Raw genomic sequence first — 24,898 nt, forward strand, 5'->3', positions numbered from 1 at the left:
ACGACCATAAGTCTTCAACGGAAAATGTCTCCAGTTTCACAGTCTACACGCGCCATTCTAGTTGCGCTAAGAATGCTTACGTAGTAGAAAACCATACGTGGGAATATAGTATTTTTCGAGTCTCACCTAATCCACATTCCATCAATATGTAACGACAGAACTAATGGATAAAATAAACGACACTTGTGTTTTAACTTCAAACCGAGACAGATGTGTATCATCCGAAATCCACGGAACAATTATTCGCGACGGTTCACCACACATGACCGTTCAAAACAAAAAAATGTCGCGGCTCTTCAAAACTGAGTGATTCCAAGCAACAGCACCAAAATTTGGTAAATTTTTTAATTCATTTTTTTCTATTGAGCTGAAACTTTGCACAGTTTTCCAGTTCCATCTAAATCGTCATTTTCCGATATCAAATCTTCAAGTTGAGTCACGACTAACTTTTCAAAAGGGTGTATGTGAAAATGGTTCAAAAATATTCAAAAAGCTGCACAGCAAAAACGGTTCGTTCGATTGTTAGACAACTAAAGAAACAAGTTAGACAACTAAATAAAGATTCCAAAAAAAATACACACAGTTAAAAAAAATTTTTTTTTGCCTAAAAAAACATAATTTTTGACACAAAAACTCAAATATCTCAAAACCCTATCGGAATACCAACGTAATTTTTTGAGGGAAAACGGTCCATTATATTAGCTATCTACCATAAAAATTTGGTGATGGTAAACCAATAAACAAAAAAGTTATGACATTTCAAACATGTCACAATTTTCACATTTAGTAGAAAAAAAAAATTTTTTTTTGTGTAAATTATTACGGGAACCGCAGTTTGTTGCTGATTTTATTGTTAAGGGCCTTGCGTGAATTAAACAAGTCGTTTTCATGTATTCATTAGTATTATGTATATTATATGTATAAATATTATGTATATGTATAAATATTATATGTATATGTATATATGTATAAATTAAAAATGAATTAACAGATTACACGAAAATATTTTTTTTTTACCAGGATATTTTTTTTAGAGTATGATCGATGAGTTTCTAAATGTTATATATAAACTTTAAAAGTTTTGGATTTGGGTATGCGTTATGAGATCATGACAACATTTTATTAATACTTATTTATTTATTTATTGTTATTCAATTTTTTTACAATATCGAACACTTTTGCATCATTATCAGTACAGTTCGAGTATAGTTTTGCTTTAATTTTATTTTCTGACAATGGAATGAAACAGTGAAATTTTTGGGTTCCTTGGATCGTTTTCGCGTTATTATATTGCTCACTGAGCTCTGATGCCGTTAATTCGTACTCTTCAGTAGTAGTAAAACAAAATGATAATTTTGTTAAATCTTCTTCTTTTCTGCGATTCGCCCAATCAAATAGTTCTTTTGCAGTTTTAATTGGATGCTCACGTTCTTTGGCTTAACTTGCTCTTGTGGCCATGCGCTTTATGGTTCCTCCAATAGCATCACAAGGACCTTTGCCATGTGACGTAGCAAAGAAATGCCATTCTGCATCAATTCCTTACTTTGATTTAAATTGACATAGGCTCGAAAAATTCATACGGTTTTTGTACTGCGATGCTGCTCCATCAGACATGAAATATATCTTTCTGATTTCTTTATCCTTATCAACGCGTAAAAAGTTAATCATTTTGGCAATGAACAAATTTACAGATACTGAGTCGTGTCTTAAATCTTCGGAAATTACAATAAAACTAAAATGTTCAATTTGCGTACTTCCATTGAAATAAATAACGAATGGATGAATTGTAGCTTGTTGTACGTTCCAGTATTCAGAAAAATCACAAATGACTAAAAATTCACCATCTTGTAATGTATTTTTCGTATTTTTTAAAAAGCGGGATTGCTCTGTTTTAATAAAGTCGTGAGGAATTAAACTTTCTAATTTCAAGCAAAAAATGACACAAACTCATCTACAGGTTTTACAATAGTTTCTAGGTCACACCTATCCGTGGTCACCCATTGCTCAAATGATAACTGATCAATATAATTTTCTTCAAACTCAGCGAATAAAGTATTTTCCAATGATGAAGAATCTGGACAATCCGAACAAGATCGTAGATAGCAATTTGATGTTGTATTTTCACACAAAAGACTACCAGTTAACATTTTAATATCCTTTGATAAATTGATTCTTTTCAAACTATGTAAGATTAGGTTAATATTTTCGTGTGTTGTGCACACACAAACATTATGTGTTCCTGAATTGGATAGAAGCTTGCATTGCCTTGGACGAAACCTTGCAAATGAGGAAAAACCTACCTTAATATTTTCGTTAATTTCCTTGAAGCGTGTATACGCTTCTTTCAAAGTAGTCATCATTAATCGTTTTTGGAGTGCTTGACGCTTTCCATCTTTTTTTACAGATACATAATCTTTTTGGCCAGGCATAGCTCTACTTACTTCATCGTCTTCAAAATATTGAATTATTTTTTCTTTTGTCTCATCTGTTAATGAAGTACTCGACCTAGCATTTTTGGTTGCAAGACAGTTATCTTTGAATTGTTTTGCCTCTTTTGCTGTATTTCTATTCGTTTTGAACTCATCAATGGCGTCTTGAATAGACCACGAGCTTGGCAGCATCGACAAAATCAATAATTTTTCTTTCCTTGTCGTGGCTAGATTCGGGAACCTTTCCTTCATATTCATAATTACCTCATCGTAGTCTGTATTTTCCACATCCTCAGGTCCTAATTTGAAGAGGTTTCTTCGTACAGCTTCGTTGATTTCACGGTATTTTTTCTCGGGATAATTGACGTAACCCATCTTCGTCCATTTAATCGGAGTCACTTTTATTCCAGCTATCCCTTCGTTGAAGCGTTCGATGTTGACCTTCTGGATGCACTCATCTTCTGATTAATTTGTTGAAACAGATGTCGCTGATGGTACCGTGGCCAGACTATCTGCACTTGGTACTTCTGGTAACTCCTCAGTTGTTGTCGGTGCATCTAGTAATTCCTCAGTTGTTGTTGTGTTCGAACTTCCTGCAACCTGATCCACCGATGATGTACAGATTGCCCGTTTGTCAACGTTTAAACGGCAGGACGTACAAATGCGTAAATTTGTATTCAATGTAGACATTGGAGCATAACCAGCCGCTTTCAGTTTATCTATGGTGCATTCGGTGAGATTTCGTAGCTCTTTCGAACACTTTTTTTCTGCAAACGGCCTGCAACAGTTGAGAAAGCGACTACTCATGTTGCTCGTTAGATTTTAATAAAATTTTACAATTAAATCTTTTATAACCATAGTGGTAGTATATTTTTAGCTTTTTCGTGAGTATGTTCATGGTATGTACCTATCATGTTTTTGATGTTGTTGAAGTTACTCGCTTTCTCCCAAATATGATTAACAAAGTCTATTCTCTACCAAGGCGGGTCTATACCCAGGTGTAATCAGATTTTAACTTTGTGGAGAAAACCAGCGCCGAGAAAACCGACCTGCTTTACGTATACTAGATCACCTGGGTATAAACCCGCCTTGTTCTCTACGAGGTAAACTTTTTGCAGGTAAACTAGTCGTATACCTGTATAGAAAACTTTTTTTGTAGCTTTTGTCTTCAATATTAGATTTCTTATAGGTTTCTTTTATCAAAAGGTTTCAACACTATTGAGATAATTTTTCTTCAGTTACGTACAATAAAAAATATGACACTATCAAGACTTTAGATCACAACACTGGATCGCGTCTAACTTTCTAATAGATGCTATAATAGTTATGAATAATTAAATAAAATATCATGAAAACAACTTGTTAACCTCATGTGGTACCCTTAACAAAAAATTCAGCAACAAACTGCGGTCCTAAAAAAAATTAACAATGAAAAACAAAATTTTTTTTTTCACTAAGTGTCAGATTTGTGAAATATTTGAAATGTCATAACTTTTTTGTTTATTGGCTTACCATCACCAAATTTTTATGGTAGATAGCTAATATAATGGACCGTTTTCCCTCAAAAAATTACGTTGGTATTCCGATAGGGTTTTGAGATATTTGAGTTTTTGTGACAAAAATGATGTTTTTTAATGCAAAAAAAAATTTTTTTTACTGTGTGTATGTTTTTTTGGAATCTTTATTTAGTTGTCTAACTTTGTTTCTTTAGTTGTCTAACAATCGAACGAACCGTTTTTGCTGTGCAGCTTTTTGAATATTTTTGAACCATTTTCACATACACCCTTTTGAAAAGTTAGTCGTGACTCAACTTGAAGATTTGATATCGGAAAATGACGATTTAGATGGAACTGAAAAACTGTGCAAAGTTTCAGATATTTTTGAAATGGTCGATCAGAATCGACTTGCATGCCTCCGTGGAATCCCTCAACTGTAATCTTCTTCTTCCTAACGTTTTTCAACCCCGAAAGCGAAATGACTCGAGCACAGTGGTGACACGATTTTTGCGGTTTTCGGGGTTTTGCATTTTTGCTCGATAAAGGCAGCATGAAATTGAACTTGTTTATATGTATCGCAACGGAATGAGTGTGCTCTTTCTGTTAGAGCTAATAGATTTCAATTAGTTGAAAACACAAGCGAAATATTAGCGATTGAATGATTTAAAACTTTTTTCCCTTGGAATGGCTGCCCGAAAACGGTCATAGTGGAGAGACAAAAACAGTCAGGCAGTGTGTGAACCGTTGGCAGCGCAACGCCTGATGGTATTGATGCTGCTGCTGCTTCGTATTTTGGTTGACTGGCAGAATCGGAGAACTGTGGTCAATAGTGGTCACAGTTCTCAAGCCTGTGGAGGCAACAGAAATGACAAGGCCCCATTCACAAATTTCATAACGCTGAAGGGGGTGGGAGGGTGTCCTCGTGCTGTTACGGCTCATACAAAATTTGTAAAACATTCATACAAAAAGCGTTACGAGGGGGTGGGTGGGTGTCGAAAATGGCCATTTTTAGCGTTATGAAATTTATGAACAAACCCCAACTTCTTGGCTGGCACACTTTCTACCTGTTACGCCTACCACCTCCGTGTTAGTAGACCTCGGCCGCTTTCCAAGTTTCTGGGCCATATCGCTGGACCATATTGCTGGCTTCCAAAATGGCCGATTGTTCGATGGGACCAAAATGTTGCTCATCCGAAGGATGCCAACACAAATTGTTCGAGGTGGACACTTCACCGGCGGACTGGATCCACTCCAACCACTACGGACACTTTTTCGTTTCTTCCGGTGGAAAGAAAAACACGTTTTGAAAACTTAACAAAAACTTCGTCACTTCACTCGGCGACCTATCGCGTTACAATAATCTTCTTCGGCATCGCGCGGGAAATCATTATTTTTCTACAAAGGTGGTAGCTCTCCTTGCTGTGTTGCCAGGGGTAGCATAAAACGCAATCGCAGTACCGGGTACCCCCGTTAGTTTGACCACATCTAATCTGAACACTTTTAAATTTGTACCCCGCTAATTTGCACATCGTTAAGATTAAAAATGGTTCAAACGTCATTTAGCTCATGGAACGAAGTAAAGTGAAATGGAACGGAGTAAAGTGAAATGGAACGCTGTGTAACAGAGAAAGAGGTAACCAGAAACACGTTTCTAGGGTGACTAGATGTTCAAATTAAAAATGAACCCCGATGGTTTGCATGAGGTACCGTTCAAATTAACGAGGGTTAGTCGGAGAAACATACTAAAAAAAAATCAGCTATAAAAGCTGTCAACTCAGCGAAGACTGAACAACACCATCTTTCTAAGTGGTCAGGATCCTGAGATATGCAAAGCAAAACAAATCTAGGATCTAGGAATATCATATGTACCAAAGGTTACATTATGTTCCCTTAAGGTTTATATAGTGCAAGTTCGAAAAAGCGCCCCTACCGGCCAAGTTCTCAGCTACAAGCTAGATCGTACTGAGTACTCTGCGCACGAGATATTCAAAAATACCCCCAAATTAATGATATCCCATAAGCCCTGGGTCTCCTATAACGCCCCCATTCATGTGTTTTATAGGGGACCTGACTGTATTTAGCTTATTCGAACGCGTGTTGCCAGCGTAAAAAAAATGTTTGTGTTTCATTTTCCTGAACGCTGTGTAACACAAAATACATGCTTCTACTTTGCTCAAGATTCGACTTAAATAAGTGCAAAAATGGGGCCAGATAGACGTAGCGGTAAACGCGCAGCTGTTCAGCAAGACCAAGCTGAGGGTCGCGGGTTCGAATCCCACCGGTCGAGGATCTTTTCGGGTTGGAAATTTTCTCGACTTCCCAGGGCATAGAGTATCTTCGTACCTGCCACACGATATACGCATGCAAAAATGGTCATTGGCATAGTAAGCTCTCAGTTAATAACTGTGAAAGTGCTCATAAGAACACTAAGCTGAGAAGCAGGCTCTGTACTAGTTGGGACGTAATGCCAGAAATAAGAAGAAGAAGAAGAAGTATGACATATTGTTTTTTATTGATTTCACTCGAACAGTATTGCCAGGTACGACACAATTTTGAACCCTTTATGAAAAAGTGGATTGCAGTTGAAGAGTGTTCCTATGTTGTTAAGCATTCTATTTTTCTATTCCGCTGAAGGTTTATAATTTTGATCTTAGCTCTTCTTAAACAGTGTTGCCAGCCATAATAATATTTGTGCTTCAGCCGAATGTATGACATGCAACACTTCCTGTAACTTTGGTAAACATTCGGTATCGTTATCCTTAAATGTTATTGGTATATGCATATAACACCTTTCAATTACAATCGAGCAGTGTTGCCATCTACTAACAGAATATAAAAAACTTCATACTTCAATTTAGCCGAATATCTCAAATCAGCATTTCTACATTTAGACGTCACATTTTTCAAGAAACAAACGACCGATTCTATTTACGACCCCCCCTCCCTACAACAGTCGTATAAAAAGGTTGGGGTGCACAGAAAATGCAACGTTCTTTTACAGTATGTGTATTGAAATCTTACATTTTCTGTAAGAAAACATGATATTTTGTGTATATGCAAGGACATTATACAATTTTTGTATTTGGTCTTGTTTCCGATGTGTGTAAAATTGAAAATGGTGTTTTCCATGATACTTTATTTCAGAATGCGTTCAATCAATTGATAATTTTTTGGAAATAGTTAGTTTGCCCAAGTGAATCGTAAGTGTCAAAAACAGGATGATGCTCTCTATAGTGAACTAGTGACAAAACCTATATAAATAAAAATGGAATGGTGTTTGTATGTCACGAAATGGCACCTGAACGGGTCCACGGATTTGCACAATTCTTTTACTGTATTCATATAGGGTTCCAACGTGTTCGTGAGTAGAAAAAAATGGAAAAGTCTCTAGAATAGCCGAAACAACGGGAGAAAATTAAGATGTCAATATGTATGGGAGAGTAAATGCTGTTTTTCAACAGCCTACTGGATGACAATATGAAGTTTGCTGGGACCACTGGTCTTAAATAAAAAGCATTTTTGTGTTTTTTTTTTAAATCAATTCAAATTTGTAATAATGTATGTAATTGGGTAGGAAGATGTTTTTGACTAGTGGACGTACACCGAAGAAAAAACTAATATTACACATAACGTAAATTTCATAGGAAGCAGAATACTCAATGTAAAAACGAAATTACGTAAATTTGATGGTAATTGAGCTTAATTTTTAAGTCGTTCCTGTAAAACTATGTCCAATGCGATTGGTTTTTTGTGATGTGAACAATTTTCAGTTCAATGTGACGGAAAATTACGTCATCGGTGACTTGAATTCGCGTCGTGAATGACGGGCACATATGACGTAAATTTCATGGATATTTTCTAAGTATGTAACATATTGAATCGTATTTTCTTTCTGTGACAAGAATTATGCTGGTGTTAGAGAAGTTGATCTACAATTTAGTTTTCAAAATCATAATAAAACCAAAATTTTTATTTGATTTCCGTTTCCTGGGATTGAGGGCCCGGATAAATGTGTGGGTTTGAATCCAACAGGTCGGAATGTTTTCTTGAAGAAAATGGTCTTGACTTCCCAGAACATAGAATATCTGCTTTCCACACGATAATACGAATGCAAAAAGGAAGGTCCTTTGGCAACAAATCTCTCAGCACCGAAGCTGTTCATTGCTGCCCATGTCAGCTTAGTCGTTAAACTGTTCGAATAAACTTTTAAATGCACTATTGAAGTATTCGAGATTCAATTCAGTCGATAAACTGAGTTGATCCTGCCAGTGTTGTTCGAATCAACACGTTAAACAGCCCGGTCTACCTATCATGCAGCCGAATTCGTGGTACCGTTAAATGGGGTGTCTTTGATAATTCGGGCACCTCCGATGATGGGATTTGGATATTGTTCTCCATGTTTGAACAAACATTTCTTTATTCAAGCAAAACGAGTACATAGATATTTTTTATCAATATTAAAGGTATTGAATATTGGCGCATTGAGATTCATTAAGGGTAATATAAAAATAATGCTTAAAGAATATGTAGCCGAGGGGACTTGAACCCACGATTTCCATAATAGAATAAGCTGAATGCTATTTTTTAGTTTTGTTATGGTTTTATTACTGATTAGGAATTAAAAATGAGCCTCGTAACCATTTTAAAATTTAAATGTTTAAAAAAAGAACTTGCTTTACTAAATTGAAAAAAAAAAAAATCAAATCTTAGACGATTTACTTCTGAGAAACTATAAAAGCTATTCCATTTCACGGTACTATCAATCAAACTGGGATCGAGTCATTGCAAGTTGCAGACGATTCATCCACAATCCGTTCGATGCATTTTCCATCCACTTGTAATTCTCACTTCCAGGTGCTCTCCCCTCAATAAGTACAGTTGGGATACCTTCACATCACCTGTGAGCGCACTGGATGCTTTGAAATGATGAAAGCACTCAACAGCGCATGGGTTGAAGCTTTTCCGGTGAAATGAAATCTTTAAGCCCCTTCATTTAGAATCTGGTGGTGGTTGGTATCTAGAGATGGACGTGTACACAGCCCATGGGATGCATCGCCCAAGCTGCTCCTTATTTTACCGTCTAATCTCAATCAAGCATCAAAGCGAATGGTATCGTTTAAATTGGAACTTCACCGCTTTTAACGAAGAAGAATCATTACTGGTGAAAGATGAACCATCCCGGCATTCTTCGGTTCTGGCTGATGTACCATCAATCCAAACCGAGGCTCAATCGGTCGATAGATAGACACGAACCTGTGCCAGCTGAGCCAGAAAACGACAATGACAAATAGGACCTGCTCGGCCAAAGCAGCTGCAACTCTGCCTTAACTGCAAGAATGATGATGCTCTTTGGCAGATTGGTTTCGAAGTTGATATGCGATCCGAACGGAGTTGGTATCCGTTATTGGTTGATTTCGCAACCGTATTTACTTAAGGCCAATGCAAGGCACCGAATGTGTAACCAGCATCAAAGAAGCAATTCAATCTACGGTGGAGGCGAACATTGGGAGCCATTGTTTCTAATTTCCTAAAAATCTTATGGAAGTTTTTCTGCAATTTCTAGTTTAGCTTCACACAAAATCAATGGAGATAACAGTTTTTATCTCTGATGAAATGCCGATCAAAAGATATTAGTTGATTTTTTCAAGTTGTGCAAATGAACTGCTCTTTAAATATTATTCTCTATAGTATCCGTAGAATTTACAGCTCTGAATTTCTCTTTCATATAGACGAACTATTGCACAAAGTTATTTGCAATAAAACTGTTACAGAATTCAAGAAAATTGGTGGGATCAAGTCTCCTCAAGGTTTTTGATTCTTTTGCCGTTTTCAGGAGTGTTCCAACACGTCACTATTATTTATTATTTTTGGTACACTATTATTTATTATTTTTTGGTAGTTAAATCCAAGAAGCATGCAAAAACAGGATTTAACGTGAAGATGAATCGAAGCCAAACTTCAAATTTTCAAGAGCACGAATCTGGAGAACCGAACACCCGATTAAGCTGAAAACTTTATCGATTGGTCACCACCAGCGATTGAGTTTTCAGCTTAAACGGATGTTCGGTTCTCCAGATTTGTGATCTTGAAAATTTGAGGTTTGGTTTCGATTTATTTTCACCTTAATGTTTTGTATGAAACATATTTTGATCATTTTTGCGTGCTGTGCATATTTGTACGATTCAAATTTAAATTAAGGCTGCTCAAACCTTCCCTACGGCCTCACGACTATGATGTTCCAAGTTCTGTGCTCAGCAAACCCGAAATCCACGAACGATGATGTCCGGTTGGCATGGCTTCACTTTCATCTTATTTTTCGTTCGTGTTTCCCGGAAAAAAAAGTTTGCACTCCAGGATGAAGCTAACAAACCGTTTGCGATAGCGTAAACTTTTCCACCATGAGAAATGTACACGGCACTGTGAAAATGTTCTCGCTGCTGAAGGAGCTTCGGTAAACAAGCAATTACGCAGTCTGAATAATGTAATGAAGAAATTAGGGATAATTTCGTCGTTCAGCAGCGAAGATCTCCTCGGGCAGCAAGTGGCCGAATCATCCGGCGAAAGAAGCACACCCTTTACTGAGTTTTGGGTTCTTTTTTTTTTCCTTATTTCAGCACGACCAGTTGCAGAACCAAGCATCGCAAATGTTAATTCCTCTAGCCACCAAATTCGGTAGGGGTACCTGGCGTAAAACGCCTTTTGTCAGTTTCAATTTGCACCGCATAAACAATTGTTTTCGCAAAATAAGTGTTTGAAAAATGTTTGAATTTTCAAAATATCTACTATAAAGTAAGCAGGATCAAAAACCTTTCTTTAGCTGAGTGGTTAAAGGCCGCGGCTACAAAGCAAAGCCATGCTGAAGGTGTTTGGATTCAATTCCCGGTCGGTCCTGGATCTTTTCGTAAAGGAAATTTCCCTAACATCCCTGGACATAGAGTATAATCGTACCTGCCACGCGTTATACGAATGCGAAAATGGCAACTTGGCAAAGAAAGCTCTTAGTGAATAACTGTGAAAGTGTTCATAAGAACACTAAGCTGAGAAGCAGGCTCTGTCCCAATGAGAACGTAATGTCAAGAAGCAGAAGTAGGATACAATTCGCTCAACATGTAGGTTGTACATATATCAACTAGTTTCGTGTGTTGTAGCACTTCATACATGTTGTTTGGTCTGCATTTCTTTGCATCTTCCATAGCTAGTGCATTTTACCCCAGGCCCCCCTTGTTGCGGTGGGTGGTGAACTGGCCTAGAGACGAGCAATCGAATGTTTTCGGTACTATTTGTTGGTATTTTTCTTTGCTATACCAAAAGAAAATTTCCGACGAAAAGTTATTTCATCTGATCACGGAAATCCAGCGGCAATGGGCAATGGGCGAACGTCTTGCGGGTTGTCCAAATCGGAAGACGAGGTGCTCATTTTGGCTGGCGAGCAAAAGTTCTCAGAACATGCATGTCACGTTTCGGAGTGGTCTGCGAATTTCGTGCGGAAATGAACGAAATTTCCTGATTCCGGCTGATAACCGTTGGGCGAAAAGTGAGCAAGGGAACAAAGGATGGTGCTTGTTTGTCCAGTTAACCCTATAATGCGGCTTGTTCTTTCTAAGTTGAGCGTAGATCTTCTCTTATTAGGTTCACTATAAGCTGGTTTCCAACATTTTCTTTTGAATGTTTTGGTGGTACGTGCAAACTATATGTAAAATAAAATATTGTTGATATTTCAGGATTGAAATAAATTTTAGTCAAATTTGCACAATGATTTGTGATGTAGCTGCCCATTTATAGCAAATTAAATAAGAAATATAAGTATCAGGGTTATGTCATCGTTTCTTGGGACGGTTGAGATTAAATCACAAAATCAAGTGTCTCTTCTCCAGTGGTGGAGAAGACTTTTGTGTAGCAGGGCGATTACTAGGCAATCAGTGTTGCCATTTACAATGGTTACAATGGAGCCAGTTCGCGAGAACCGCAACCCCCTTTCCAAGGGAAATTGTATTGATGTTCTCCGATCAGGCTGAAATTTTCAGGAATTGCTCTTCTATATAAAAGAAGATGTTTTGCAAAATTTAAGATTTTTATGTTAGGGGGGAGTGGGACAAAATGACCCCCAATGATTTCATGTCACTAAACATGCAAAATCACAAAAACTGATATAACTATAGTAAAAGTGCACGGATTATGTTGAAATTTGGCATTATTACTCTACGTTATATAAACTTCAAGATTGGCATGGTATATGGATTTTGAAAGTACCCTAATTCGAGAAAATTGAGTTTTTCATAAAAAATTTAGTGATTTTCAAATCGATTTTTCTCTTGCCAACCGAACTAGGTCAAAAATCTAAATATGACATATTGTAGGGCAACTCATGGGTTTTCATGGGCTGGTGTAATCCAGATATGCCGTTTCAAACATTCTCGATTTTTTTTTCTGGATAGGATTGAACTTGAGCTATTTTGCGATTACCGCAACCCCCTTGCATAGAGAGGTTGTATTGACGTTCTCCGATCGAGCTGAAATTTACAGGAGTTGTTTTTGTATATAAAAGAAGTTATTTCGCAAAATTTAAGATTTTTATATTAGGGGAAGTGGTACAGAATAACCACCAATTATTTAATATAAAATATATACAAAATATACAAGTAAACTGCTATAGCTATACAATTTAATTCCACTAGAGTTTGTATTCTTTGACAGATACAAACTCTAGTGGAATTAAATGGTATAGTACTAAATTTGATTTTTCATCTACTTATAGGTATTCTACTAAACAGCTACTAGATCAGCTCAAATCAAACCACTAGTTACTGCTTAATAAAAACGATCAAACGATCAACTGATGGAATATACACTTCGTAGTTTCTACTCCGTGATCATAACATCATTTAGAAAGTGAGCTTGCCCCTACACTGGAATAATCTTCAAAAATTGTACTAATCAACCATGATTTGAACCTATATATCTTAAGGTGTCCTTCTTGCCCCCAGCCCCCCTATTCGACCGTATGGATATCACTGTGGTAAGCGGTTAAGTCGATATACGGGCCTAGGATTGAACCCACGACCTTCTGCTTGCAAAGTAGAAGCGATAGCCATTAGACCACCAACCCCGTCTCAAACCACTAGCTACTGCTAAAGGATAAAATAAATATCTCTCCAATAAATTTCGTAATGAATTATATTCAAACTTTATATTATTAAATATATATTTATGCAAGAAAATGAAAACAAATCTCCAGAAATTCTATTGCAAACTGCTAATTTCTTCACAACATGATTGCTCTCATCGTAATTCCTGTGGACATTACAAATTATTGTGCTTTATTGGGATTTCCCAAATGGAAAATTTGGATTATTACCTTAGATTAGCCCATTATACAAATATCCAGAAAAAAACTCTATAGGATTATCGGGAAACATGAAAGGAATGATTCCTGGATAAATCCAACAAGAAAAAATCTAAAAAGAATTTAGAAGAGAATTTCCTAGAGCGTTTCTTGAAGAAACAACTGGATTAATTGCTAAATTTCAAAAAGGTAGTATTTCTGATGGAATCCCAGAAGTTATTGACGGAGGATCTCATGAACTAATCGTCACTTTGTAAAAAATCCCATACTTCGGAAGAACAGTTTGAAGAACACAATATTTCAATATTTCAAATATTTCTTGGTAGAAAGAATCTATTATAGAATTGATTGATAATCCAATTAAGGAGGAATATTATCGAGTAATGTATAAGAAAGTTTGTAAATAAAAATATATATCAGAGAAATCTCCTGGAATATCAATAAGAAGCCTTAGAATAATTCCTGGATGTATTCAAATAGCTTGCTCTGGAAAATCGTGAAACTCGTTAGTTTTGGAAAAATCAACATGAAACCTCGCCGAAAAATTAAGAGAGGTTTCCCAGCAAATATTGAGCAAACAGACCGGTATGCCTGTAAACATTCGATCCTCTCTTCTGCGAATAAAGGTGACAAGACGCAAGTTTGTCAGCATTTTTCAGTTCAAGACACAAGATCGCATCACTGCCAAGCGGTTTGAAGTGAAAAAGTGCTAACAACCCACATCTTGTTACCTTTATTCGCAGAAGAGAGGATCGATGAAGAGAAATCGATCATGCGACTTACGCCCTTATTATAGCACACGCTAGAACTAACTGATACCAACAGCCATTACACAGCAATATTGATTGATCGGAAAAAAAAGTTAACATTGATAGTCCAAAAAAGTTCGATTAAGAAAGATTGGGAAGCCTGCTTTAAGCTCTGGAATCGAAACAACGTTCAATCCGAAAAGATCTTCGACAAGATGGGATTGGAACCTATCACTCTCTGTTTGGGCTTGCTGAATAGCTAGATGGCTGTTTTAACACCGTACAAATATTTATTTCAATTTGGCTCCCCTATGCTTAAACGACTTATATTATACTAAATAGCATCCTCCCAAAGTTTGAAATGAATCGGAAGAAATTTGACTGTGCACAGGCCATTTGAAGTTTATATGGAGAATATTATGGAAAACGCCATCATTTTATGTTCAGCTCTCTATCTCTTCGTCATCATGTTTTATGGAAAAGTGAAGACAATCTTCTCATGTGAAATCTTTTCAGCTACAACTTTGCCGAAGACCACATTTTGATTGGACGTCAGGATAAATTGCTATTCATAATTTTGGGAAGAATGATTTTTATCATAATTGACACCGTTTAAGTATAGGGGAGCAAAATTTTCAAAATTTGCATCAGTCTAATAGAACAACCAATCAGATGTGAAGTGTATATAGAGCGAACGTGTTTCCTGTACTGCACCGCGAGAAAACTAATAAGTATGTAGCGACGACTAGACAACCAGGCATTGGCACGACTGGAGATGGGTTCAGTTCAGTAGAACAAAGATTCTTCTCCGTGGTAGAAATGCAGATGCAGGAAACGCGACGATGATGGCGCTGGAATGCAAAATAAGCATTGGAAAAGCGAGCGCAGATGTAGTTTCACAGCTTCCTGCTCTAATGTTCTCAATGTATGCAACAAAGCATAAACCTGCAAGTTTATTAGTATTCCTGGTGGTAGCTCCCTGAATTCACCCACCCTCCCCATCTTACAGGAGTAAAGCACCGTTGTCGATGTAGGTATTTCAGTTACAGCGTACAACAAATGGCTTGTGGCGAACTGAAATAAAATTGGTTGCAAATTAGACGCGTAAGTTTGCTGTTGGAACTTGTTGAAGCGCAAAGGAACCTGGTTGCTGGTATTGAGGAAATAGCGTGTACCTTAAATGTAGTATAGGTATTAAATAAATTTAAACACGTTTCGTATGAATCCAAATCGTCATGGAGGTGACGAAGTTTCAACATCTCTGCATCTGTTTAATTTTGTAGAATTCAGAAGCAATGCACAAATCAACAATGCAATTGTCCGTTAAATTGAGATCACATAAAAATCAGCAGCTCCAGGGAAGTGAAAAGCAATAGAATCTCCTATAAGACTCTGCCACCCACTTTCCTCTCATTGCAATTTCGCTACAGTTGTCAAAGGGAGGAAGCTGATTTTTTGATGGTTTGTACATGCAAAAACATTTTCAAAGCTCTCCACATCATCATCGGGAACTATTGCTCGCTGTTGGTTGAAACATTGCTGGTAATGTAAGTGCCAAACATAAAAAATACTGAATAAAACACAATCGCACTCCCAACGGGCGAATCCGTGGTAAATGTTTATAGACAAACGCGAAATCCTGATTGGAAATTTACCTACGCGCTGCACCATAATCTGTTTTTCCAATCACCTACCGGGTAATAGACTTATGCAACCAATCTATTTCAATTAACAGCACAAACACTATCCAAAAGCGCTACATGTAAACTTTATCCGGCCGGATTGGATGACTTACTGTTTGAAATGAGTGCATGTGTCTACAAAAATGTTGGGCTTACGTTTCTGCGTATTTATATTTCGCTTTAGTTTTGCTCGGTTTGTTTAATCGTTTGATGATTTTTTCTTTGAATGGGACGTACTTGCCAAACAAAAGGAATTCATTGTTTCATAAACACGAACTTGAATTGTATTTCAAACACAGGGCTGGTAGCAAAAAGTGGTACCGAAAAAAGTTATTTTAGTGACCAGATTTGAGAAATAAGTGACTAAAAAGTGACTTTCGATTCTCGAAAAAGTGACTAAAAGTGACTTGAAAATCAAACCATAATTAGTTTTATTTCAATTCTATTATACTGTTTTACGATCAATATCTAATATGATAGGGAATATTCAATATGATCTACTGCAGGTAGTATAGGTCTAGTTGAGTATCATATTTGGACATTTTTATTGTACTTCCAAAATTTCAAGATATTGCCTAAATATTTTTCAAACAGGAATATTAACATTTAGGTACGTAAACAATTCTTTTTTAGAAGATTTTCATTCTTTTCAGAATTGTATGTCTTTTATATCACCCAAAAATTTTATTTCGCAAATTTCAATAAGAATTTGGAAAATTTGTGAAAACAATTTTTTTATCATTTGGAAATGTACATCCAAACTCGCATAAAAAAATACATCTTAAAAACCGCTCAAATTGAATTCAATTTTAACTGTGTAGATCCCAAAACTTTTCTATGACTTCAAGTCGATAAGAATTTGAGATTCAGTTTAGAAACATTATAAGCGCATAGATGAAGTTCCGTCAAATGTAATATTCAGAGAAGAAAGCTTTCTATTTAGCTTATTATATTCTTTTTTAACGCTTCTACCAAGTAAGGTCAATAGCGTCGGTCATTCAAAGTTGATTTTCTATAATGATAAAAATCAGGTAAAAGGAAAGGTATGGGGTTTTAATGTTACACTTTTTTATTAAATTTAGGGGAGGGATTATCAGAGTATGTTTAAAACTACTAATTGAACTTTAACACTTCACTTTTTGCAAAAAATAAAAATACTAATTACTAGTAATTTTATTATTTTATTTTATTTTTTTTTGCAAAAAAATGAAGTGATAAAGTTCAATTAGTAGTTTTAATGTTAATGTACAAGAGTTTATGTGGACACTTTCAGTGACGAACTGTTCATATTTCGATAAACCAATTCATTTGAGTAACCTGTCCACCGTTGTCATGACAAAATGCATATCAGAATATATTGTATATTTAAAATAAAAGCATGGAACGAGCTAACCAGATTGATCATCCATCCCTGATTGAGCAGCTGTTTATTCAGCATGCTCATTTCACATAAGTAAAATATCACTCCGGCGACGTGAAAACCTGAACTCGTTTGCACTCAGAGCGCGTGCAAAAAACGAGAAAAAAAAATTCGGCGCGCGACGACACAAAAAAAAGTTTTTTTTTCTGGTGAAGATGAAACGAAGCCATAACACAAGCCCTCAAGAGCACAAAACTAGAGAACCAGACAGCGGTTCAAGCTGAAAACCTGATCGATAGAGCTCTCAGTCCGATCCGCTGTTCGCCTCTCCAGACCCGTGCTCCTGAAAATTTGGGGTTTGGTATCGATGCATCTTCACCTTCTGCTTGGGCATTGATGAAGCACTGCCCAGCAGCACACGTGCTGAATTAACTTTAAAACGAAGTGTTCGATAATGGAAGATAAACGTCTAATTATCCACCACAAGGTACAAAAATACCGTAAAACGGGGTAACTTTGATAGTTTTTTCGAAGAAAACTTGAATATTTATGCATGCTGTTTCAAAGAATTATAACTCATATTTCAAAACAAGTACTGGTATCCTAACTATCGATTGCAGTTGATAGATTGCCAAAAGATTTATTCTGAATGGGCATATAATTTTTTCACATAATCGAAAGTCGGTTTTCTGTTTTGGGGTAACTTTGATAATGGAGCATCAATCGAACAAAATTGAATGAATTACGGAGCATTTTTAGGGCGTTGCATACCTCAAGGCGTTTAACGCTATATGGAAATTTCTGACTTAGATTACAAAAATGGTCCCAGTTTGTAAAAATAGTTTTCGCTTAGAGTTTTAAGACCGAATTCATGTTCTACTATAACTAGGCTGTCAAGTATAAGTGACGAATTCATTATGACTTCATCAAATAGTGATCGTAGAACAGATTGTTTGAAAGCGTTTCAAAATTGCTAAAATCCTTTAAATTTTCAATATTTGCATATCAATCCTCAAATGTACTTGATTCCATTGAAAATAGCTTTAACATGTAGTGTCATACTAATACTCTTTACTTTTGCATTCGTTTTGCCTAACAAATTTACAAAAACTTTGTTATTTCGTTTAGTATGTTGAGAGTCTCGCACTATCAAAGTTACCCGCATTATCAAAGTTACCCCGTTTTACGGTACTATTAAAAGGAAATGCACGAGCTACTAAAAAAACTAAACATTTAAACCTTTACTTTTATGACAATGAACCTACACCATACTAATAATATCATAGATACTATTACAAATTACGTGGAACTCTATGGAAGATTAACTTTATTCCAAGCTTTTTCACAGGAAAACCATGACCAAAATTCTGATACTGAAATGAAATTTATCTGATGATGACCTTACTTAAAGCATAGCCTAAATTAAAAAAATCCGATTCATAATTTTCTTATGAAAATGTAGCTCAAAATAGTTGAAAAAAGTGACATTTTGACGAAAAAAAGTGACTTTAGTTGAAACGGCTTAAAAAAGAGACTTTAAAGTGACTGGCTTAAAAAAAGTGACCAAGTCACTAAAAAGTGACTCGCTACCAGCCTTGCAAACATCGATTAATGATAGATATTTAATTTTTTTCATCTATCATTTCGTATTGTTGAAAATTCAATCCCACTTCGACAAACCTTGCTTGAAAAGTTTTCATTATTGCATTTGTTTACCGTGCGGCAAGCCTAAGTTATTTTATCACGACATTCTATTCACTTTCTTCTCTGTGACGATATGTGCCAGCTGGGACAGAATATGCATGTCTGCTAATTGTACGCGTTTCTATATCTTTCCAAGTCTTTGCCTGTTTAGAAGATAATGCACTTGGTACAATATAGATCATTCGACGAATTTGATATAGTTTTGGAATTTATGGGTTCAATCCGGGGGCAAATTGATCACTGGGGTGAATTTGATCAGGTCGATACCAAAAACCATTTCCGTTCAAGGATACTTCGTTGGCATCACAGACATTCCATGTTTTCTAGTTTATAGATGTCTTATGATGATATTAAAATATTTCATTTTTATTAAGGTCAGTTTTACACAAAAATATTCACAGTTTTTGAAGGTGTGAGCAATACTGATTCATGTGACTCGTCTGTATTCATTGTCGATCAAAGTAAGCATGCATATTTAAAATGTCACCTGTCGATTCTCATAGTATTCCAGTCACATAGATTGACAACTGTCGAAAAACTCGAGTGACAGAGCTCTATAATCTCGTTGGATCATACAACGAGATGTACATAATATATTTCTTTCAGTTATTATAATATCAATCCCATCACAATTGAGTGAATTTGAAATCAATTTAAAAAAAAATAGGAATCAATCTTCAAAATACAAGTTAAATCTTTAAAAGTGTAATTTTTTAAATATGCTTTGTATGTTTTTGTTCAATTTTTCAACGAAAATCTGGTTCTATGCCGTTTTTTTTTGTTAAAATTTTATATTATTGCCAATTAGATAATTTACATTCTACGCTCAAAGCGGTGAATTTTACCGTATTCTCAACAGCTGAACAGCAAGATTAGATAAAATACCTTAGTTCTGTAAAAATTTCTCAGATTCCGGTATTTTTGTTTTTACCAAAAACTAATAAAAATCATAGGTCCTTAATTGATTTTACCGAAATGTTCTGCTGTTTTCAAAGGAATCCGCAAAAGGTGTCAAGCTGTTTGCCAAATTGTGAACTAAAATGTAATCAGATTGCTATTTTAATTGGCAATTTCAACATCTTTAAATCATTAGCATTTCTTTTTCAAAAGAGTGTTCCATCTTTTGATCATAGGTTGTAATTTCAAAACTTTGTTTTTCATAATTTTTTACATTGATGCTCTTAACATCAAAATTCGTTTTCTTTCGTTTTCTGTCTTTAAAGTTAACACTGTTGTAACATTTCGAAATTTCGCCTTCTTTCAGCACCTTCAGCAGTAGTTATTTTTAAACTTATACTGAAGATAAAGTTTTTTTTTGTATTTTAATGATGAAGTCCTTCTTTAATAAATAGCTGTCCTATGCAATTAAGTTTTGAAACACATTGGTAACATGCATACTTCAGTTTATTCTTTTTTTTAATGTCGGCCAATCGGCATTCGACCATTTCGAACAAATGGCTTTCGGCCAAACGGCCAAATTTGTGAACCCAAACTTTTGCACGATACACCATACTGAGGGGTGAACCCAAACTTTTGCACGATGACTTGACTGACTGTTTCATTGATTTTGAATACTTTCCAGATTTTTCCGCAAAAAATTCATGAGTACTCTTCAAAGAATATAAGATTGCGATTCTAAAGACACCTTGTTTTAAAATTCTGGTTGATCCAATGCTGAGGAAATAGGTAATGTTTTTTCAGTGTGTTTTTTGAAAAATGTCACAATTTTAAGTACATATTTAGTATACAAAGTTCAAAAAATGTTTTTGGAAAAATACATACGAAGTAAGTATAGCTCTTTGCCTTTGAATTGGACGTGTAATCACAGAGATATGGACTGAACACTTTTGCATGTTTTTTAGGGGGTGAACCCAAACTTATGCACGGGAGTGTACAAACCAAATTTACCCAAATACTAAAAAGTAACTTTGAAATATAGGGTGTTCCAGAAAGTATGGGCTCGGGCTTGATAACGAGAATCACAATATTTTCCAAACTAATAAATATTTTTATATTTTTTATTGAGGCACTTTAAATGCAGCCTGTGTTTTTCTTAAGGAAATCAATTATTATCTAGACAGCACAGACCCAACTTCTGTGTTTTGTTGGAGCTTGACTGGTAATGAGTATGTTTATCAAAATCTTTTGATGTGGTGAGTTCAAGTACATTGTATCCAAGATGTTCCCAAGGCTGTTCCACAAGAATTTTTGTTTAAAATTTTATTTGGCTTTACTATTTGACGAAATGGTAAAATTCTAAAAATATCGCTAGTTTCTTGCTCCGCATAAGATAACTTCAAGAAATCTTAGCTTTTCAGGTATTTTCAATATAAATAAAAATTATTAATTTAAAATTTACTTATATCAAATATCTATACTTTTGGATAGACAACCAATATTTTTGGTTTTTAAATATTTTAACGTATATACAAGGATTTTGTTTTGACCCTTTTGAAAATCGAACACAGCTGAAATCAGATTTTAAGTTTCAATTTAAATTTAATTTACTTAAATTTATAATTTCCAATGAAATAAGTAATAGTCTGATTATTTAACGTATCGACAATGATAAATATATTTTTTCAGATTTTAATTACATGACCTAGCACCAATTTCGTACAACAAAATCGCTCAAAATTTAAAATCTGCTCTTGATAGATGCAAAAATAAAATGTGTGAAAATTTGTTTTTTATCTGCATTAGTCTTGAAATGACAGTATGATAAAGTCGTGCCCGTACTTTCTGGGATATTCTGTACACGAAAAATCATAGCTCATTCTAAAATGAATCGATAACCATGATCACTTCTATTAAAAATATGAATCGAATATTTTTAAGATAAATTATAAGCAAAATTAGGTTATAAAAATTTATTATCAACAAATTTTACTTTATGACATAGTTTCCCAAACGGGGATCCGCGAAGCCATTGCAGCAAAAAAGTTAATTTTGATGAAAATTCATTACGTTATAAATAATAGCTATCAACTTACCAAAATTATTATTAAAATAATCATTTTTAAGCTAAATGAAATCAATATCAACTTCTCGTTCAATACCAACAAGGTAGTTCCCTATGAAAATCTGGTAATAATAAATATTCACTGGATTTCTTTCTTCGGAGCAGCGTTGTTCTCTTTACATTTATTTAAATTCGTCTTGCCATCAAGTAGGCTGTTTTAAAACGACATACCATACAATATTACACATAAGGCTTCTTCCGTTTTCCAGATTATCCCGGAGACTTTCTCATACTTTTACCTCACACGATCACGTCGCATCCCTTGTCGAGTGCGACAGTGAAAACCTTACGTCAATCCGTTCATCCGTTCTCAAGTTATTTCGTGACATACAAACACCACTTCATTTTTATTTATATAGAAGAAGAAGATAGATAGATCAAGTTTTACGAAATTCTTTTTATTTTATTTCTGTGGTTTTTGAATGCTTCCACTCTAATATTTGCATTGGCAATGCTCTAACGAATTGTTCTCGGGGCTATCAGTAGAAAACTACAAAAAACGAGGCAAATTTAAGTTTTTTTATGGACTTTTGAACTTTTTGGTAGATTGCATATAAAATGCTTTATTGATTTGAAATTATGAATTTATTCCCTATTTTTTTTTGGCTCTTTCGATAAATTTTGGTGGCATCTTGATGAATTTTCAATAATTATTTCAACATAATTTGCGTTCATTTTTTGGAAATATTTCAACGATTCCTAACCGAATTGTTTGACAGGCTCTTCTACTGATTTCTAATTCTTCACTACTCCGACGACTTCAACTATTTTTTCATATCTTTTTTTATTTTGAAACATGTTTAGGTCTTCCAGCAAAAAATAATACCCGTATCCTAGAGAAGGTTTTGGACGAGAAGAATGCAGTGCGGGCGATGATGTTGCAGCATGGCATCCGTCAAAACGTGGAACGATACAAACAGAAGCGAAGACAGCAAACCCATCTATTCCGAGATAAAAAGCGCCGCCTTGAAGAGTTGGAGTGCGAAGAGATGGAGCAGCTGTAGCGTTTTCAAGAAACACGTAAGTTCTACAAGAAACTCAATGCATCGGCAAGATCCTCCAAAAGTGTCGCGAATATCAAGTCCCTACGCACCACCTATTCATCGATTTCAAAGCGGCCTATGATTCCATCGACCACGAAGAGCTATGGAAGATTATGGACGAGAATGGTTTTCCCGGGAAACTGACAAGACTGATCAAAGCAACGATGGATAGTGTACAGTGTTGTGTGAAGATATCGGGTGCATTATCGGACCCGTTTGAAACACGCAAAGGACTTCGACAAGGCGATGGTCTTTCCTGCCTCCTATTTAATATTTCGCTAGCAGGCGTTATGAAACGGGCGGGCATCAACATGCGGGGCACGATCTTCAATAAATCCAGCCAGTTCATCTGCTTTGCTGACGACGTGGACATTGTCGGAAGAACGTTCCAGGTGGTTTCTGAACAGTATATCAGGCTGAAACGTGAAGCAGATCGGGTTGGATTGAAGGTAAATACGTCGAAGACGAAATATCTGCTGGCTGGAGGGACCGACCGCTATAGAGCTCGCATTGGCAGACGGGTGATGATCGACGGGGATGAGTTCGAGGTGGTGGACGAATTTGTCTACCTCGGATCATTGATAACGTCGGATAACAACTGCAGCAGAGAAATTCGAAGACGTATCATTGCTGAAAGTCGTGCTTGCTACGGACTCCACAAGACCTTGCGGTCTGGTTAACTTCACTTCCATACTAAGTGTACCATGTACAAGACGGTAGTCCTCTACGGACATGAGACGTGGACAACGCTCGAAGAGGACCTGCAAGCGCTAGGGTGCTTAGGACGATCTTCGGCGGAGTATGTGAGAACGGTGTATGCAGGAGAAGGATGAACCACGTACTTGCGCAACTCTACGGTGAACCCAGTATCCAGAAGGTCGCCAAAGCTGGAAGGGTACGGTGGGCGGGACACGTTGTGAGAATGGCGAACAACAATCCCGCAAAAATGGTGTTCACCTCAAATCCGGCCGGTACAAGACGAAGGGGAGCACAACGACCTAGGTGGTTTGACCAAGTGGAGCAGGATCTTGGAAGTGTGGGGCGATCGAGAAATTGGAGGTTTGCAGCCATGCACCGAGTTAGTTGGTCATGTCTTGAAGGACGTAGAGCCAGCAAAAGTAAAAGTAAGTATCCTAGAGACATTTTACTGGTAGATTGATTGGTTCGACGATGAATTAGGCAGATTCTGGAGAAGAAGAATACAACGCGGACGGACATACTGCAGCAAGGGACATGGCAGAGCGTGAAACGTTATAGACGGAAACGCCAACAGCAGACCTGCCTCGTATGTTGGAATTGCAAAACACAAAGTGCTTATAGAACAAATCTCTAAATAGCCACACTGCATATAACAGTATTGTAGTGAATACAGCTTTTCCAGTAATTACGGACCCCGTATGATTAATATCTGTTTCCTGACGTCGAAAGGTGAAATCGTCTGGAATTTAATAATCACTAGTCAGGTACCCACACACAATTTTGCTCGGGATTCCCACATCCGGCTCGGGCATTAAAACTTTCCCACACGCAACACCGATTGCCAGGAATTGCTCTCCACCTCGTAAAGTTCAACGAGGCGACAATATGCGAGGACACGCTGATGGGATGAAAGCTCGAACGAAAGGATGATCGGTCGGTGGCATCGGTCCTAAAACCTACAGGAGGAACCACAACCGGAGGGGCCTCTGCATTAGAGCGAGACGAACTGACAGGCGTGATCGGGCCGAGACGGGGAGGGGAGCAAGTTAAATAACGATAAACTTTCACATAGAGCAATTTTGCATCGATTCCGAAAACAAACCGCAATAAAATGGAATAACATTCATATTTGCATAGGAAGGTTGTTCCTGCTGTCGGTCGTACGAGGCTTTTGGAAGAGTTTAGCATTCGGAAGCGGTGGTATTATGTGTGTAGAACATTTACGTCGACAACGGATAACGGAGTTGGGGAGGGAGGATGAGAAATAGGGGAACCAGGTGCCAAATGCGTTATCGAGGTAGAAAGCGATATATTTTCAGGATAAAGGGCATTCTAGTCAAATTAGATCATTTCATACAATATCTCTTTCAG

The 24,898-nt window shown here is 36.4% G+C and overlaps 1 protein-coding gene across 1 annotated transcript in view; it reads right to left on the reverse strand.

The window, feature by feature from the left end:
• The window catches only part of LOC5577413 (contactin-2), a 619,947-nt gene that overhangs the window by 53,363 nt on the left and 541,686 nt on the right, over nt 1-24,898 (reverse strand). The window lies entirely within an intron of this gene.

Source organism: Aedes aegypti, chromosome 2, assembly GCF_002204515.2.
Source record: "Aedes aegypti strain LVP_AGWG chromosome 2, AaegL5.0 Primary Assembly, whole genome shotgun sequence".
Classification (NCBI taxonomy): domain Eukaryota; kingdom Metazoa; phylum Arthropoda; class Insecta; order Diptera; family Culicidae; genus Aedes; species Aedes aegypti.